Source organism: Cinclus cinclus, chromosome 1 (genome assembly GCF_963662255.1).
Source record: "Cinclus cinclus chromosome 1, bCinCin1.1, whole genome shotgun sequence".
Classification (NCBI taxonomy): Eukaryota; Metazoa; Chordata; class Aves; order Passeriformes; family Cinclidae; genus Cinclus; species Cinclus cinclus.
The window spans coordinates 94,144,896-94,164,420 of NC_085046.1; the positions used below are offsets into that span (position 1 = coordinate 94,144,896).

At 37.4% G+C, this 19,525-nt stretch overlaps 1 protein-coding gene across 1 annotated transcript in view; it reads right to left on the reverse strand.

The window, feature by feature from the left end:
* ZNF407 (zinc finger protein 407) overlaps positions 1-19,525 on the reverse strand; it is a 337,009-nt gene that overhangs the window by 3,475 nt on the left and 314,009 nt on the right. The gene's annotated exons all lie outside the window — the stretch shown is intronic.

Consider the following 19,525-nt stretch of genomic DNA (forward strand, 5'->3'; position numbering starts at 1 on the left):
AGCACCCAGGAAGCTCCTTCAGGTGCTGGGAGCAAGATGTGGGACACAACCAGTGCACAAAGAGAGAAGAGTGGGTGCTGGACATTGCAAACAAGGTGAGGGTCTAATGGGCCTTGGGAAGGCTGTTTTAGTCCATGCTGCTGAGACTGCCCATATCCAAACTCCAGTTCAAATTCACCTACACAAACTGAAATCACATCTCTGGAATAACAGGTGTAGCTTCTTACAACTAATGCAAATAGCCATGCCATGGCTTGCTTGGGATAAAAGCAGGCAAGAAAATAAAAAGCAACACTTACAGTGAAATTTTAGGTTAGCACTATACTTTCCAAGCTGGTTCTAGTGAACAATGTGCTTCATTGAACTCAAGAGACCAAGAAAATTATACTAAAGTTGGTCTAAGGGGGCTCTTTCACTCAAAGCATAGAGCTGTCAGACCCTGATCCCACAGAGAATTAAAATGCGCTCTAATTTGCTTAAAGGTAAGTTCACACTTAGAAGCTGATTTACTCCTTGGCACCTTGCAGACTCTAGCAACTTGCTATGTTAAGGTGCATATCAAGCTAAAATTCCAAAGTAACATCAATAATTAAAAGACCAAGGTCTTATACTGATATCTATCTATCTATCTATCTATCTATCTATCTATCTATCTATCCATCCATCCATCCATCCATCCATCCATCCATCCATCCATCCTTTTTTTAAATTACAGAGCTTCTGGTAGAGAACTGTACTGTGAAGCAAAAGAAGTAATTTTGTCAAGTTGAAAGGCTGCAAATCACCTTCACAAGTCTAACCTGACACCATACAACTTTCTTATTCCTGGTTTGCAAGGCAGGTTATCTTTGGAAAAGAAAATTAACAATTTAAACCATTAGAGTGTTTCCAGGTGATGCTGCATAAAAATCTGGCACATGCAACAGAAGTGTACATTTTGTCAGGTAAAAGCAAGAAGTAAGTTTACTGCAGTATACGCCTGGTTCTTATTCCCACCTTTCCTGTGCTCTCTGTTGGTATGACATTCACATGACCCCCCAAAGAGCAGAAAAGTAGGAAGGGGAAATCAACATAAAATGACAATTATCTTAGCTCCTTCACATTTTGTAATAGAATATAAGTAATTAATTCTCTCAGGAATCTTCCTTTGTTGACAAGATAAAAGAGGAGCCTGGCAATGATGTGGCACAAAATCAAAATAACTCCACAAATCATGCATTTTCCACTGGATTTCAAAATCAAAATAACACTACAATCATAATTTTCACATGCACATACACTAAAATCATGACATCTTTCTCCAAAGATCATAATAATTTATGCACAGGACACAGCATCAGTGTATTGAAGAGAAGCTCTGGTCTGGGGAAGGGAAAGAAAAAGGAAATTCACTCTGTTTTCATCTCCTCAAATAAATGCCGTGCCTGTGAATCTATGCAACTCCAGTCTTTACTGTGCAATTGAATGGGAAGTCTCCTGGGTGAAGAGCTATCCGGTGAATCCCTCGCAGCACTGATAATTATGCCATTCTGACTGCTTACTTAATCTATTTGAATCCAGAGGTGAGTTAAGCCACTTCCTGACCATTAAAGTAAACTACATGGGTAAATACTGCTGTCACTAAGGGGTGTGATGAAGCTTAACTACACCAACATCTTAACCTCAGCTCAGTGCAACCCCAGCTATTCCATCACAGTTCATAAATGCGATTGCAGGTCCATCTTTTGATTCAGCAATTTAATAACTTCGAGTGCTGTCAGTAGTGCTTTGAAAAATGGCTCCTATAAAATGTAACAGCCTCAATCAGATTGTAAAAGATTCACCCACTGAAGATTCTTCCATTTCAACTATAATGAATTAATGTTGAGCTGTGTAGAAGTTCAAGTGTCATTTAAACTAATGTGAATCTACTGTAACTTTAAATTTTAACTGGACTATGACCAAGAATTTACTGGGGACATCAACTTCAATTTTAGTGATTTTTCATGGTAAATATGAATTGCAGATTTTACTGGTTTTCTTTTGTTTTAGCAGTGGAAAGACAAGTAGGGAAGATATTTAGAAAACAACAGATTTTGAGGCTTAGCTGCTATTTCTATAACGAAGCACTGGTATCCAACACAACATCTAAAGGAATTTTTATGTATTTAAGGAACGTATCACATTATTGGACTATATGTAGCAACAAACCATGTTGTCCCAGTGAATCCAGCCTGCTTCTTGCCCCCTCTTAAAGGGTAAAGAGAAGGGGTAAGTGTCAGCTGACACGGCAAACATAAGCTGCAATACAAGCCCACATTAATATTGGGAAAAGTGGACTTGTTGCTGATTGCATGTCATTGCAAATTAAAAAGATACACAAATAGGCATTAAAATGACAAAATATAATGATACAAGAGCTCATATTCAGACAATTTGTAAGGAGGTGTTTCATATCTAGGGGTGCAATGATCAGAGAATTGGTTTCTTTCCAAGAAGTCTGTCATTTCAGCAGAGACATTATTTATCAGTTGGAGTCCTGAGCGACTGTTAGTTTTTTATGTGAAAATGTCAGGATATTTTAGACATTAAATCCATATTCGCAGGTTATTTTAATTCTCTGAGACCACAAACTCCTGAAATAGGGCTAAAAGAAATGCTTTGATGTTTAATGTGTGTCTGGGAAACTAGAAATAGGACTTAGTACCTTTCCCCCTCTCTCATACTCTATACCTGACTTCCTTTTGTGTGTCTGTTTTATTCTTTTGTTACCGTCATCATTTGTTCCCCACAGAATAAATACCTTATTCTTTTGTTAAGCTTACATTTAATTAAAATGTACAGGATTTGTGCAGTAAACTCGAATGAAACAAATAAAACAAGGGCCCCCTCTCTTGAAGGCATACGTTGTGAATGAAAAATGTCATTACAGACTAAAAAATTTTGCAGTAAACAGGGCCTACAGAGAGAAGTTTCCCCCGTAATGACATCCATAAAATACACAAATGGCACTTTTAGTACCATCCTGAATATGGCATTTTCTGTGCTCTACACACAATCTAAATGGTTTGATCATAGAGCATAATACTCCATTGGGTTTATAGAACAATCAATGTTCCATAAAATGATGTATTTATCCAATAGTAGGCTCAGCAGTTACTGGTGTATGACATTGTAGGACACTGGCTTTGTACTGTTCAGCAGCACACATGCTGGCTGTAAAACTTATCTAACACTACTTCAACAACTTCATCTCATCTGTGTCAAGTAATTTGTTGAAGCCTCAGCTTGGTTTAAAAAAACTTGTAATAAAAATTCATAGAATTTTCAGGAGAATGAAAGCTGATGACAATAGAAAGGTCACATTGTGGCGCCACTTGTGGGGTCGGGGGTCAGCTGCAGTTCTAAAACAGAAAGTAGATTTCATGCATCGTGTAGCAGATAAAGATGGCATTAAGGAGACTTGTCTCAGAAAGAAACGCATAATGCGTGAGGAAAGTCTGGGCTAATATTATATGTAAAGCACCACCTTGCTCTCAGCCAGCAGCCTCTTTAGAATTCTAATCCTTCTCCAATACTTGTAGCAAGTGGCTGTGTGTGGTGTGGCTGGGCTGAGGACATCCTTCACAAGGAGCACCTTTAGGACAAAGCAGTAAGTCACAAATGAAATAATCTATTATGATGGCGGAAATGATCTGCATTTACACAGCTAGCTTAAAACAGCTATTTTTCCTTTTCTGTAAAAGTTCTAGGAGGCCTGATTTATAGTCCTCTATTCAGCAACACTTAATTTTTCATACTTTGGTGATTAGGTGTATTATTTATTGGCACAAGCAAACATTTTGTATCTGCTAAAATGCAACAAATATTAAATAATGTGAATGCAAAGAAACATCTTTTCCTTCAATTAAATACAGCCTGTAAGGAATTTAAAATATATTAAATAATCACCTTATCTAACATCACTTGAACAAGCAACTGATTTTCTTGTTTTAAAAGTTATTGTCTACATGGCAGCACAATATTTTGAATGGTACAGTAAGTCCACTTTTCAAATTCATAAAGTAATGTAATGTATGTCTTGTTCAAGCTACAAGTTTCTGCTCTGTTTTCTTTCAATTTTTTTGTAATGATCTCCACTTCAATTAATTAAGTACAGTCTAAGAACTGTGGAATAATTTGGGATTTCCCTGATTTTCAGAGGCCATAATAATAAGATGCATTTTTCAGATCTCTGTTCCTTGACCATAGTAAAATCTATTCTTTATCTTTTGCAAGGCTTTTATGTGCAAGCAATGTATGGGCCAGAATTTTTTAAGCCAGCTAGTTAAGCTACTAAATAAGAGGTTGTGAAGGCTCATTCATATCTTCTGCTGAAGGAAAGAAAATATGATGGGTCAGACCAAGAAGTGAAATAAATCAGCAACCCAAAATGGCCCTGTTATAACTATTATGTCCACAAAGGCAGCAAATATTTGTAAAGCAATACAAATAAAGATACCTACAGGGGACTCTACCAGTTCCCTAAGAGGCATAACTGAATTCCACCATTGACACAATTTACATAAATCTCAAGAGATACCAATACAGCAAGGTTTCATTCCCCACCCCCCCTTCAATTAAAAAAAAAATCAAAAACAACAAGGAAAAAAACCCAAGTAATGTTCATAGTTTATTTTATACTTAAAAACCCAGTAATGTCATGTTTCAATGCTGAAACTCAAAACATGCTTACTTTCTAATTTTGTCCTTAACCACTCAATCATGTTTGGAAACTTCAAGGTCTTCTAAGAGCTGCTTGAATAAAGGATGAAGTTTTAGCATTTTGGGTATCTTAAAAAGCAGCAGATGTCCTTTAGCTTTCTAAAAATGTGAAAGAAAGTATTCTTGCATTATTTTTTGTTTTGCTATTTTTTTTATTTTTTTCTGCTTGCTATTTTTACCTTCCACAACTTACAGAACTATGTCAATGGCCACAGAAAGATGCAAAATAAAATGACAACCACCAAACTAAATAGCCAAGACATTCAGTTAGATTATTTAGGCAGTTTGGTTTGGTTTGGTTTGGTTTGGTTTAGTTTAGTTTCCCTTCAGTGTCTACTTAACCTTTGGGAAATGCCCTACTCTAGGAAAAAAATCAGCTTCTCTTTTCCTGCACTCAAGGTCAAAAATGAACGCTACAGAACCCAGTGTTACAGATGGAATGCAAATAAAAAATATAAGTACCAAAACTCCCACTGATCGTAGCAAACAGGTACAGTGGTAACATGCAGAATTTACAGCTGCCTAACCTGCAGAGTAACTGGTTTACTTGCAAACCACTTTTCTCTTTACCTGTTTGCCACCATGCAGGTTGCTCTTCTCAATTCTAACGTGTGAGCAAAAACCTCTCCGTGGCATATGCAGCAATTACCTACACGGGCAAGCAGCATCAGGAATGTATCTGGAGTATTTCAGCTATGTCTTCCAGTGCAATTTAGCAGCTTAAGATGAGGGATAGCCAGTCTGGACATTTCTTGGCAGTCCAGCTTCAAAGACTACTCTGGCCCTTAGTTTGGGAACAACTGACATTGATGCTACTCGGACGCTCTTTCTGTTTTATCCCCTGCAGTGCAAATGTAAAGTGCATTTTTAACACTTCTAAGTCAGAATCCCAGTTTCAAGGGGTTCTGGTTGTGCTTGGTAAAACCAGAGATTTCTGTTTCCTAGGCAGACAGAACATAAAATTTAATATGAAAAAAAACCCCCTCTAATATTAGAAAAATCAGGGGGAAAATCCCCCAAGCTCTGCTCATAGGGAAAATTATCTGGATTTCTGAAACAGGTCTAGTCCCAGACACTAACAGCTTTGTCAAAAAAAGGAAAAAAACCTTTTTGTCATTGTTATCTCAGTAAAAGTTTTTGTTTTTCAATAATATATACATCCAGATCCTGGTTTTATAAACATTTATTTATCAAATGCACTGCTTACTGCCATAGTTAGCCTCAATAGTCTCAAAGGGACTAAACATGGTTGCTTGCATTATGCATTGTGTTTGCATAATCAGGCCCTTGGGATTAACAATTCTGAAAATGGCTAGCCTTCCCTAATGTTTGATGTACATATATGCACTAAAGAGAACAGACACTTGTAAGGGATACCTAAAAAAAAAAAAAATCATGCTATTAAATGATCAAGCAGAAATTACATTCTTCGGCATTCCTATGAACTATGAGAATCATGATTCTCTGTATTTATCTATTCGGATTTATGCACCCTTTCAGTAAAAAGAAGCACCTGTTCTTTGCTTGAGGGCATGTCTTAACCCATTTGAAAAGCACAGCAGTTTTTAGGAGGAATGCTTGGGAATAACTACAAATAGTAAGTTTCCCTAGTTCTTTTTGTTAGTTAAGACAGCAGAAACTACCATTTCAAATGTGATAGTCATATCTGTATTTCATTTATAAGCTCAACTACGTTACAGCAATATTCGTATCTTTCCAGAGTAAATTATGGGAAATAACCATTTGTCTTCATTGTAGACACTTTTGCACGTATAGTAGAATACAAACCCCTATTCAATAACTGCACAGAGGCACCATTAAAATCAAATTTACAGTAAACAGAACCTGCAGCTGGGGTAAAACACTAACTGTTAGTATTTTAATTATCAGCGAAGCTTTCGGAGGTCTAACATCTGCTCATAGCCAAATGACTGCAGCTGCTTGTATACACTTAAAACAACATGAATTTCTTCTATAAATATCAAAATGAATTGTATGTCATGTGTTCATTGTGGCTATATTCCTATTAAGCTGTTTAAGTGTATGGGGTATTTTGAACTTCTTTCTTGTGGCAAATTCATAAAGGGCTGACCTCCTCAAAAGAATGAGAGGCAAAGGCAGCAAAAATTCTTGAGTCTGTAAATTGAAAATGTTTAGAGACAGTACCAGAGGTCACCCTCTGCCAAGACACTTCTGGTAAATGCTAACAAAACATCAGCAGTAAGTTCTGATCATTGTGCACTACAGTAACTTCAAGGACAAGACTGCTCAGCATGCAAAGTGTCAGGAGTCTATGGGATGGCTTATATCAAAAGTTAATGCTCATCTACTAAGTGAAGCAATTAATGCATTATCTTACCTGGGAAAAAAAAAATCTTTTTCAATGTGCAAAACTTTGGAGGGGATGAGTGTACGCTCTTTTATGGACTTCATCAAAAGCATACTGAAATGATTCCCGATTTGCATGATAAGAAGCAATAAACTGCCACTAGGAAGGAACTATACTGGCCCAATATGAGATTTTGCTAAAAAGGGCAAGCTTCATAACTTAATTTTCCAGCTTTTTATCTAGGCACTGACATACAGCTGATAATTTCCTTTTAGTCTCTCACCTGCTTGAGAATATAGGAAAGAAAACTGGAGGAGTGACACACATGTAGTTAAGCTGTAGAGTCTGGCACAGTGAGAGGAAGAGAGCATTACAACTAGTTTCAGAAGAAAACAAGGGAAGAGGGTTTTATAGTTTTCACTTTAGAGGTTGCCAGTGGAGAATACCTTTTCTTTTACAACATCAAGTGTAATGCCAGTGGTGAATAATAGTTGTATATTTTTGCAATGGATCTACAGCTGGACAGGAGCATACAATAATTTAGTCTGAAAGCTGTAGGTCATGTCAAGCTGTGTTTTGGAAAAAAACCCAAGATGCTTAGACACTTCAGCCCTACATGTGTAAACACAGCACAGGACCAGCCATGAGTACAGCTGTCTACACAGTGGTACCTGGCTTCAGATGAAGGTGAATTAATTGTGAAGGCCATTTCCAAACTTCTGACATCAGATTTCCCACCCCAAAAGTCAGTCCCAGCGCAAGGAAAATGAGAACATATGAGGAGGAAGGAATAGGGCTGGTTATAGGTGGGACAGTTTCAATGCATAGGCCTTCCCCTTTGCTGCCCCTCACTCCTCCTGAGGCACTTGACAGCATCAAGGCTTACCACGCCCAAAATGATGAGTGTCAGAAAACATGCTGATTTATCTCCTCAGTGTCACAGGCCTAGCAGTAATGCTGGGATTACTTAGGGAGACAGGGAAGGGGTACTTGCCGGTTCTGGGAGGCCAGATGGGAAATAGAGGCTGGAGAGATGAGTAACTCTTTTATACTACTTTCAAGGGTCGAGTTCATGACAAAGTCTTCTCTTCGTGATTCACCTGTGGTGAAGGATGGAAGCAGCATGTTTCCAGAATATCTTCAAAGGAAGAGCTGTTTGTGTAATTGACCCTCTGCTGACAGAAATATATTTTCAGTGCTACTGGTAGAGTAGCACTTAGATGAACTGTCTTCCACTTCCAGTGTTAGAAAGCACAAGGCAGGACGTAGATAAAGCAAGACACAAGATAGCAAAGCTGCTGCTGCTTTCTGGGCCCACTGAGCACTGCCAATGCAGGAACTGCAAGATGGTCTATGCACCTGGGCTGCACGGGAAATGCAAAGTAAACTGTTGAACCACAGCTCGCCCAAAGGGATCAGAACCTCCTTACCAAGTTGCTTGCACTTGGCTGCAAAGTTGTGTGTTCAAGAGATGAATAATTACCACACTACTCTGTAGACAGGACTACCTAAATTGTTGGTTAACTAGAGGTAGAAATCAACAGATTTTAGATGGCACATGGAGCTAATACCAAACTGGAAACATTAACAATACAAAGAAAACCAGAAGGTAACATAAGTGAATAAGAAAATAATAATGTAAGACTGAACTCGTGCTACTGCATACTAGCACTTGTGGAGAAAGTAAATATACAAAAATTATATTCAATGAGAAACAAATCCCTTGAGAACTGAAGGGATAATGCTGAAGAAATGTAAAGAATGACAGCGTTCATCAAATTACATGTGAGTTTATGAGATGTAAAACAGGAAAACAGGCCAAAGAAATTTTTAATTGCACATTCAAAGGCACGTCTGCTGCACATTGTTCTTGTACAGATACAACTAAATTATGTCTTGATCTTTCTAGGAGAGAGATCTTAACTAAAGAATACTCAAAATAGTGAAACAAGAACTATTAGAAGCCTGACTTGAATGGAAATATTGAAGGTTTAAGTGCAGATATTCTGGCTACATAATCTGTAAATACTGGAGACGGAGGAAAATTTTAGTTGCTATCCAACAAGCATAATCTTAATTTGATGAAAGACTAGAATGTTTATGTCATACTGCAGGAAGATGGTTAGACATGGTGAGAAATGGAAAGTCAGTTCAGCTGCCTCATCCACTTTCACGTGCCAGGGTGATGAAGCTCCCAGATGGAATAAATAGACTGTACAGTAGTTAAAGAGTATGACTTAACCCAGCTCATCACCATTTATACTGCAAATACATACTATTCCAGAACAATTCAGTGAAAAGCAGCACATTATTCTGCAGGAACTACTTAGATAACTTTTGTAAACATCTCCATTCTGAACCAAAGTTCACTCAAGACTGTGGTGCCTTAAGTCTTAAAACCCAAAGAGCTTGTGATGACAGTCTCATGAAGCATGAATCCTAGTCAAATATGGACTAGTAAGCAACCCCTGCCACTCTGTCAGGTCATCTCATTAGCTCTTTTAAATGTTTTCCTTCCTTAGACTAGGAAAAGGGGGAATATTTAGAATTAAATAATGATCATATTTATCTATAATAATTTTAAATGCCACTTAGTTCTCAATTCTGAAAGCATTTATTCAAAGATTTATCATCTGTGTCTGTCTCCAACTGAAGCCAAGAAATACTTAAAACCATGCTAACTAAAATATGTCAAGTGATTTGAAAACACCATGGTTCACCACAGTCACTTGTCTGTAGCATGATGCATGCTGCAGTGAATGCCATCATTCTGCTGTGAATGCCATTATATCTAGGACCTGGTACAGCATCTTTAGTGGTAGCATAAATGAAGGCAAGAACTTTTGCTATTGTTGGAACTTAGTTCACATTTTTTTGTTACAGTAGACAAAATGGACACCAGATAGCATCCCCACAAACAAAGCAAAGCAAAACAAAACAAAACAAAACCAAAAAACCAACCTCAGAAGCCTGGAGCAAGATACTTGGAAGATATGATTTTCAAAACCACTAAGAAACTAACAGCTCCTGCTGACACTTTTTAAAAATGGTTCTTATTTCAGCTACCTGTAAAAAAATATTTCTTACTCTTTTTCCAGCTACTGCAGTTTAGTGAGCTCAGAGTTTTCAAACTTCTGGTATGGAACAGACCAATTGCCAGGACTCGTTGTGGTTTGTTATGTCAAATGTGTACAGATTACAGAGCTTTGGAGCAGCCCATGGCATCACAGGTTGAAACAGCTGCTGCAAGTCACAGGTAGAGCTTACAGATTCTGTAGCTATAACTTTTGGGATATGTTCCAGTGCACTAAAACCCACCAAAGTTTACCATTTCTCTCACTGTGTCTCCAAGTACCCTTAAAACATTATTCAAGTGGTTCTACTGAAATGAAAATACTCTAAAGATATTTGAATGATACTATTTTCTTTATAAAAAGAAAATGCACTTATGAAAATGTACACAGACAGAACAAAAATTGTATCAGTGAACAAACTAAGAGAATTCCAAAATTAATGTTTTTCTTCTTTCACATGTTATTTTTTCTAGGGCTTCTTTCACAATAGAGTGAATTTTATGAAAGATTTTTAGGTATCTTTGAATAAAGCTGATTTCCTCAATGCAGAATTAGGGAGCAAAATAAAATTGGCTGGCTTTCCACTAGTGCTAGGCACAAGAACATGCGAAAGCAAACTGAACATAACAGACTTAAAATCTAATGGCATCTATCTAACACTGTATCTGGTGAAATCCTCACAACTGGTAACATATTTATCATTAATTAACACCATAAAAATGGAAAAAGCATTATACTAACTTTTCAGGCAGAGAAGTGAAAAACAACAAGAAGTGTGCTGCCAGGGTCACACAAGAATTCCCAGGTATGCTGAGTCCCAGTTTTATGTCTTAATCACTGCATTTTCATTTCTTAGGAGAGCCTATTGTCAACTCCAAGAGTTGAGGTACTCCATTTACCCACTGGGAAGCTCTAGTCACATCATTGCAATTTTCCTGATAATGCCCTGTCAATGACTCAACTCCACGTTCATGAGCAGAGAGGAGTTCAGTGTCCATGTATCCTATAATGAGGAATGCCGGGCTGCAATCTCTGCTGAGATTGTCATAGGTGTCCACTGATACCATCTGCAATTACAGAATTTTATGAGATGGAAACTGGTTCATTATGAAAAAGACTCAAGTCTACCAGCTCATTTCACAGATGTCAGATGGCAGACTTCCTGCTCATCGCAATTCTTGCAAATGCAGAAGGGGCCTGTAGTTAAACTTTTGGGCATTAAGCATAGAGCTAATGCTAAGTGCAAGCCTAAATGCTTTTCTAAACTGAACCCTGTTAGCTCCAGTCCAAGCCATTCAAAACAGGGACACAGATTTTTGAATTTTAGCTTCACAAGGGCCAAACCAGGACTGCTAGTTCCCAGAGGAAGACAGACACAAACTTAGCTAAATATCACTTTTGCCCTCAGCCAAACACATATCTCTCAAACTCAATTCAGCTTGATTATAACTAGGCAAGATAATTACATGAACATTTTCAAAAGTATCAGCTGAATTGCATTTTGAATTGTCATACATTCAAATAAATGACTGCATTCCTTTAAAAAGGCTAATGTAGATAATGGATAACTAAGCATTTTTTTCACTTTTAACAGGTATTATTTACTTTCTTTGAATAGTTTTCCCCAAAACTTCATTGGTACATTTCAGAAGTATGTGTAATGTGGAAAATGTTGTTGACAAACCTTTCTTCTTCAAGAGTAATCCCTCTCATATATACATTCTTTTGCACTCTCAGACAGTGATATATTCATCTTCAAATCTGATAATTATTAACATTATTAACATATTTAAACAAACATCTTAATTTCAGACATTTCAGTCTATTTAAGAACACAGAAATTAAACCAATTCTCCAGTTTTTCTTAAAGAAACACAGATTTCTTCTACAGCTTTCAAGAAATGAAGCACTGTTTGCTACAGTACAGACCCCTCCACTCCTTCCAAAAAGAGCCTATTTTTCTTGGAGGTGAACCTTGCTGCATTTATTCATTCCCTTTTTAACAAAAACCTCTGAAAAATCCAAGGTAACAGAGTGTTCAGCAAGAGGACTTAAGATACTAAATGCAGGCTATAGCACTACTTCAAGCTCTGGGTGAACTCCGGCACACTGAAGACTGAATGGAAGGTACCGATGCTAATCTCTTATCATCCTAAATATTAGAGAATCTGTTTATTTGAGAGACTTGCTTTCTCCTTGTGCTTCAAGAGGCAGTGACAGACATGATCAAACCATGGTCTCTGGCCTTTCATATGTTCCTTTCACATGCCGGTTTCCATAACAAAGATATACTCCCACTTGGTCAATTTATCACAACCTCCTCCAACACTTCCCTTCCCACACATGCACTTGGTATCCCCACAGCCTCATCACGAAAAAACAGAACAAACGCCCACCAACCATACAAAAATTATATTGCAGATTTGTAGATTAATGAGCTGATTCTGGCATCTCAATTCAAATGGATTTACAACCACTGTGTTTAGCCCTGTGTGATTTCAAATAGAATTACTTCTGATGAATTTGAATGCAAATTCACAAAGCATTAAAACAAACCATGTTTAAACTCGTTGGTTCATCAGATGCAAATATTGTGCATTAAGCAGGGAACACCCATTTATGAAAATAATGAAAACTGACACCAATATAATAAAATCATTACAGGTTTATGGATTCTGGGACTTAAGCAAGCCATACCCTTCCTTCTCCTAACTGATTAAATGCTTCTTTGCAGTTTATGTTTGATCTACAATTCAAAAATTAATTAGTTTAGTCTTTGAGCCCAGAACCTTGGAAAATTGCTAGGAGGTTCTACCTGAGATTCGTCTGGGGAAAAGCGCTGGGTAAAGGGAGGAAATGGTGGGGGCAGGGAAGCTTGCAGTGCAACTGAGAACCGACAGCACGGGAGAGGAAGCAGCCAAATAAATTGAGTTTTGCAGACTCTACCGGCAGCATTCACAAACCCGTGTCCTGAGCAGCATCGTGTAGAACAAAAGGCAAAGATGATCTTACTGGGCACTTTTGTTTCGTAAAGCTGGCACAGATGGGCCTGTCACACCATGTGCTTCATTTCCATGAAACCTCAACCATCTTCACTTTGCGTCATGTTTGTAGACAAGGAATTTAAGTGCAGAAGGGCAAAGGATTGCCCACAATATCTGGGATTGTCCCACGGCAAGGAAGCAAAAATTAATGCAACCATGTTCTAACTGATAAAGCAGATCTCTGAGGTTGTATGTAAACAGTAAATATAGTGCGGGTTTGTTTTTCATTAATCCCCTTGTCTAATTATCATGAACATGATTTCATTTTCAGTTAGATGACAACAGCCTAGCTCAATAGTTTCTAGTAAAATCTTTGTATCCAGATAATAAATTCTTCTCATAATGATGAGATTTAAAACAGCAAAACATTCCTCACTGAGGCTGATAAAGCACTATTTTGCTGCCCAATCTATGCACTATAAAAAGTTCTTTGCTACATCATGATCTGCTCCAATTTGTGTATAAATAGCATTCATAATTAAAAAGAAATGTAATACCAAATTTTACTTTAATAACTGCTCAAAAAGAGGTTGGGAGATAATGTAGCTTACTCACAACAACAACAACAACGAAAAAGAAGAGCAATTGCAATAGCTCTTTCTCAACATCTTTTTTTTTTAATGAATCCATTCACCACATCCATTAAGTATTTGAACTCAAATATTTAAAGAATTATATGTTAGGATGGTTTGAGGGTATTTTGGTTCCTAGAGTTGAGGTACCATCCAAATGTGCTGCTAACACCAGAAAACCCAACTTTGAAAGCAACTCTCTCCATAACTTTAACCAGTCATCCCAAGAAATCTCCTGTTTCTGAGGACAGACATACATGACCAAAAACATCTAACAAGCTGCAAAGTCCTTAAGAGCTACATTTTCAAATGTGAATGCCTTGAATTTGATACCCAAACCTGCATGTAAAGAAACCATTAGCCATTTCTGAGGCTTCATGCAGCACCACCCTGAGAACAACACCACTGACACCAGGCCACAAAGGATTTGAGAAGCTTGACTGTTCCAGCATTGCAACTATCCAGTACCCACTGTCTCCATGACCTTCTATAAACCCTTACTTGGCCAGCAGATCAAGTAGTTCTATTACTATGATGGACCCATTATTTGCACCTATAGCTTTGTCACCTCCAGTGTGCAACACACGGAACAATACTAGTCAGAAATTAGGAGTAAAGTTATGTACATATTCAGGACATGGACAAAATTTCCACTGATTCACAAAGCAATTAATACAATTTTAGATTAAAACAAAAATAAAATTCTGGATTCTGGTCATTCTTTATTATTTAATGCCTGTGCTCTGAAATCCATCCTGGCTTCCAATGGGCACTAGGATGCTGGTTAAAAGCTACCTAATCCTGAGTCACTATGTTTAACTCTGTTGTTCTTTCCATACCTCTTTTCATGAGCACAGCCAAAAGTAGCATTTGGGATGTGCTCATTTTGGTACAGAGATAGAAAAAAAACATATGTCACATTTTCTTACAATTTCTGAGGTTGGTCCCAAAACTATAGTGAAATAGGTTCTGATTACAGGTATTTTCTGTGAACTGTGAGGCAAGGGAGGACTTGTTTTTCCATTGTGACCTACTGGCAAAATTCTTGAGAGTTGCTGAGACTGGTTGAAGTGACGTATCATGAGACCTTGGCTTTAAGAGTTACTGAATACCACATCAACCTCAACTTTTCAGTGCTACATGTATCTTCTGGTGGGTTTTTTTTGTATGATTGTGGGAGAAGGACAATACTCAAGGATAAAGGACCACCTTAATCTGCATCAGAATGAGACTGGCCTGGTTTAACAGTGACAGAGATGTATGGATATATAGTAAGTGGCAGTCTGAGGACTCAGATGTGGAATTAGGACTTCATGTATGGATACTTATTTTAGAAAGTGGATCTCAGAGGATAGATAGGGTTGCGCACTTAGCTCAGAAAACCCTGCTCCAGTTTTAAAAGCTACTTGTCACTGCAGAGCAAATGCTTCAATTTTGAAGCAAAGTGCTATGTTTGGTGGCCTCATTTGCATGACAATGCCCAGAATGCTCTTCTAACTCACATCTATTTCATGGAAGGGCTGATGCATTCAAGGTCTGAGAATAAACCCAGATCCTGTGGGAATACCAGTGCGTATGATTTTAGTACTTCTCCTCCAATTCATGTGCAAAAGATAAGACTGTTAAAGTCGATAGTGGTTACAGGTAACCAAACTAACCTGTCATCAGTATTTACTAGAAATTAAAATTACAAATGGTAGTTTGGCAAGTCTCTAACTCCTTGATTAATTAGCTGATCATCTCGTACTCATGTGTATATGCTTTAGGTGTTGACATAAGTCATGAAGGTTGCTATGAAGAGCTGTCCCAATATATTAACAAGGAGACCCCGAAAAACTAAACAATGCAGAAAACACAGCACAGATACAAATAACAGTTCATCAAGATGGACTTTGCTCGTCTCCTGCACTTCTCTCCTCCCCTCTCACAGCTTGCTACACATAATAAATGCACTACATTGACTTACACTGCAGTACAGAATATCACAGTCTGCTCTGTTGTGTGGATTTCACTGCTGAGAAGCTATAACACTAATTGTCAGTTTCCCACGATCAAAGTAATTTGGTTAAATAATTGGTTTACATTTACTAAATTTTATTTGCCTCACAAAAACAAATGTTATAACAAAAGATCATCTGAAGAGGAGGGAATGCTATGGTGGTAACACCAATATGGTGGCAACATATGGAGAAATATGTGTGTTTTGTGCACATAAACAATGACACGAAGCTTCAGCTACTTAGAGAACAAAGCATTACACCTGAGTTAACTTAATAGGGTCTGCAAATGAGGGGTGAAGCTCTTCTGATACTGGATTTCAGCATGGAAACTAAATTAATGTTTTAAATGCTGATTAACTGGTGATCATTTATAATTTATTCTTGAAAGGTGAAAAATGATGACATTTTTTCTTTACCAGTTACATGACGCCTGTGCTCACATGTGAAACAATGGCTTCTCTACACCCAAAATCAGGCTGATGACATTGTCATAACCCTTCAAGACATTCTTGGATTTTCAGATGTTTATCACCTCTTTTATTTGATATAATATGTGGATTTGACCACAATTTTCACAGCTCCTCCCCCATGCAGAAAAGGGACACAGTAACTAAGTGCCTGCAGACGTCCACAGAAGCCGTTTCCTTTAACCTCCCTCCAGACTACCAGGCGTGAAGAATGGCTGAAACATTTTCCTTCAGCCACTGGAACTGGCTCATTTTCCAAATGTTGCCAGAACAGCTTCATTCAGAAGAGGCTGGAGTTCCTTCAAAATTCTGCCAGAATGTCTTAAACTCGAAAGTAATTAAAAGCCTCTGAAAAACTCATAAGTCAAGGGAGTGGCATAACATCCATTAATTACAGTGCTCCATGATGTCACACCTGTGACTTATGAGAGGCTATCCTGAGGTGGGTTCAGAGCTGCTGCTCATAATTTATAATGGTGTTTTGAAGACTGCCTAGTGAAAAGCGGTTTTGCACTGGGATGGTACGTATCTTGTAACAGCTGATTGCTGTTATATAAAAAATAATATTGTGGCCTTCATTCATTGGAAAATTATTGTGGCTGAACACAGGTTTAAACACCAAATACACCACCAGCAAATAGTGCACGTGCACTGGGACCATAGCCCTGTGATAACATCTGGTTTGACTACAGCGCTGTTGATGTCAATCAAGGGCCAAAAAAAAAAAAGAGGAAAAAAGGACTTAGGAGGACAAAAGTGATTGCTGATTTTTTCCAGTGAAACCCGATTGTGACTGATTTTAAATGTTAAGACTGGAATCAGAAGGTTTGCATAATTATGCTTGGCTGTACATGCAGAATTTCAACTGTTGTAAAGAAAATAAAATTCTGAACAGGTTGCCTGAAATGAACAGAGGTAGGTTTATTTCCATCAGTCCTCAGATGCTATTTTTGCTAAAATATAGGGCATATTGTCTACAGAGTGTTAAATTAAATTATACAGAATGATACTCAGTTTTATGAATTTGCAGTAAAAGTTGCTTGTATTTGACAGACATTTACAGGAAAAAAAATGGCAATGTTTCTGCAACAGATTAAAACCTGCATTTTGCTTTTTTTCTTTGTCTGTTTTGAGTTTAAATGGAAACAAACCTTACAGTATAGAATTGGCTTAAGGTCACCTGTCTACAAGGGATTACTGTGTAGTTCCTTTTATATTTTTCCCCCTACTAGTTTGAGGGACAAAAGGGCAGCAGTACCCTAAGGGCTTTTTCAAATAACCTCTTTAGCAAATAAAGTCATACCCTATGTATAGAGGCCATTTCATCCCAGTCCCATGGGCTGCCTGTAGGGTAAAATACTGAATTTTTCTGGCATATGTCACTGAATGTGAAAAAGAGGACCACTACTTACAGAAAGTTAAAGGCTGAATGAAAGAATGTGAATTTCCTTAATGCACTAATTTAAAACATTGTATATCAAATATGAAAATATTGACTATAAGCATCTCAGAGAAACACTGGAATATATTTATGTGAGACGTACAGAGACTCACATATCAGCAACTGATTTACTATGGCTTGAAAACACAACAGATTCAGCTTATTTGAAATCTTAAACAAACAAATATATTTTCCCCAGGGAAAATAAATAAAATGAAATTTGGCTTATTCTTTATGAATGCAATCTTACGATGGTATCAACTTAACATTACCATAAACATCCCTGAAATCAACTGTCAAGAAGGAATCTGTTATGCTTACACAAATTACTATTATTCTTGTTTTTGTTGCTGCACTTTCTGCACCCCACTTCTGTAATTGCTTAAAAGACAACATGCAAACCCTCAAACTTTCAAGTATTCATAAGGTATAAAAAATGGTTTTAAAACAAATGATTTGACAGCTGCAAATGCAGGGTAACACCTAGTTACATTATAGAAACAGTGTGGATAATTACTTTTTTCAGAAGGAAAGACTCCATGGACCACGGTCCTGTCTGCATTTCCCCGCAGTTTGGATAATGTGCAGTAATACAAATCCTGTTGTCACCTCAACCAAGTCTTTTTATCATCTATACATCAGCAAGAATGATGAGAGACGTCCCATGATTCTAACAGTCTTCCTTTGAAGGATCCACATGTTAATTACTGCACTAATTATGGTTTTTTAATAACCAAATGAGGTAAGCAGTCTATGGGAGGTACGGGCATAAAACTAAGACTGAGAAAATACTAGTTACTGAAGTCATCAGTGTAAACTGACACATTGAAAATGCTTTAAAAAAGTAGAAGTAGATTTTAAAAGACAAGCATCTTCAATAATTAGGGTTCCATACAGGAAAAAGAAATGCTATTTCTTAATGGCAAGTGCATTTAAACTGTTATCTAAAGATCTGAAGGTAAGCCTGCTTAATTCACTGCTTCTTCTTTTGTTATTAGGAAAACATAATTGTTCCAAATAATTAGCACTAGAGTACATCACAAGCTGACAACAAAATTATAGAAATCTTCATATTCAGATCCGTCTAGCTGGCTATTAGGAACAGTTTCTGATCATAACCCATTAGTTGAAGTGCTGTGAGTTCTTGATTGCCACCAAATAACCTCAGATATCTGCCTAAGTTAACAGCCTCTATTTATTCAGAGTTTTCTTGACAGTAAAAATTGCTTACGATTTTTACAGCTGCCATACAAAAGAACAGTATCAGATGTGTGCACTTGCAAGACTAGGTGATAAAATAATTGAAATGTGGATTTTTAGACACAATTTCAACGCCTAACTTTCTAAATGAAAAACAGCTATGGGATTTCAGTGTGCTGTAATGGTACTATTGGCTTTCCTGTTTATTAAAAATTAACATGAACACATTCCAAATCTTCCTAGTTGTGATGACCATGCTAATTAAAATAAGATTTGTTTGGGCCAAGATTCTTTGGCATAGCAGCCCTACTTTGCCCTTTTTTTTCCACTGAACACTAAATCATCAACTGCTAAAGATATTTCTGTATTTTATGGCTCAATCTTTCTTGGGGTTTTTTTTGGTACTTTCTTGTGAATCATAAGGGCATAAACAGCTGTTAATCCAGTTCTTAAACAGATAACTAGCATGGATACCATCACGGCAAACGCTACCAGAAAGTGTAGCATATTTTTAAAAGACACTGACAAATGAATCGTGTAACAGAAATGACTGCTGTAACCCCAAAAGGGGAAAAAGAGAAACCAACAAAAAACCATATGCACATGGTAAGAAGGGGATTGTACTCTTTCAGTTACTTACCCAACTTCAGTGAGT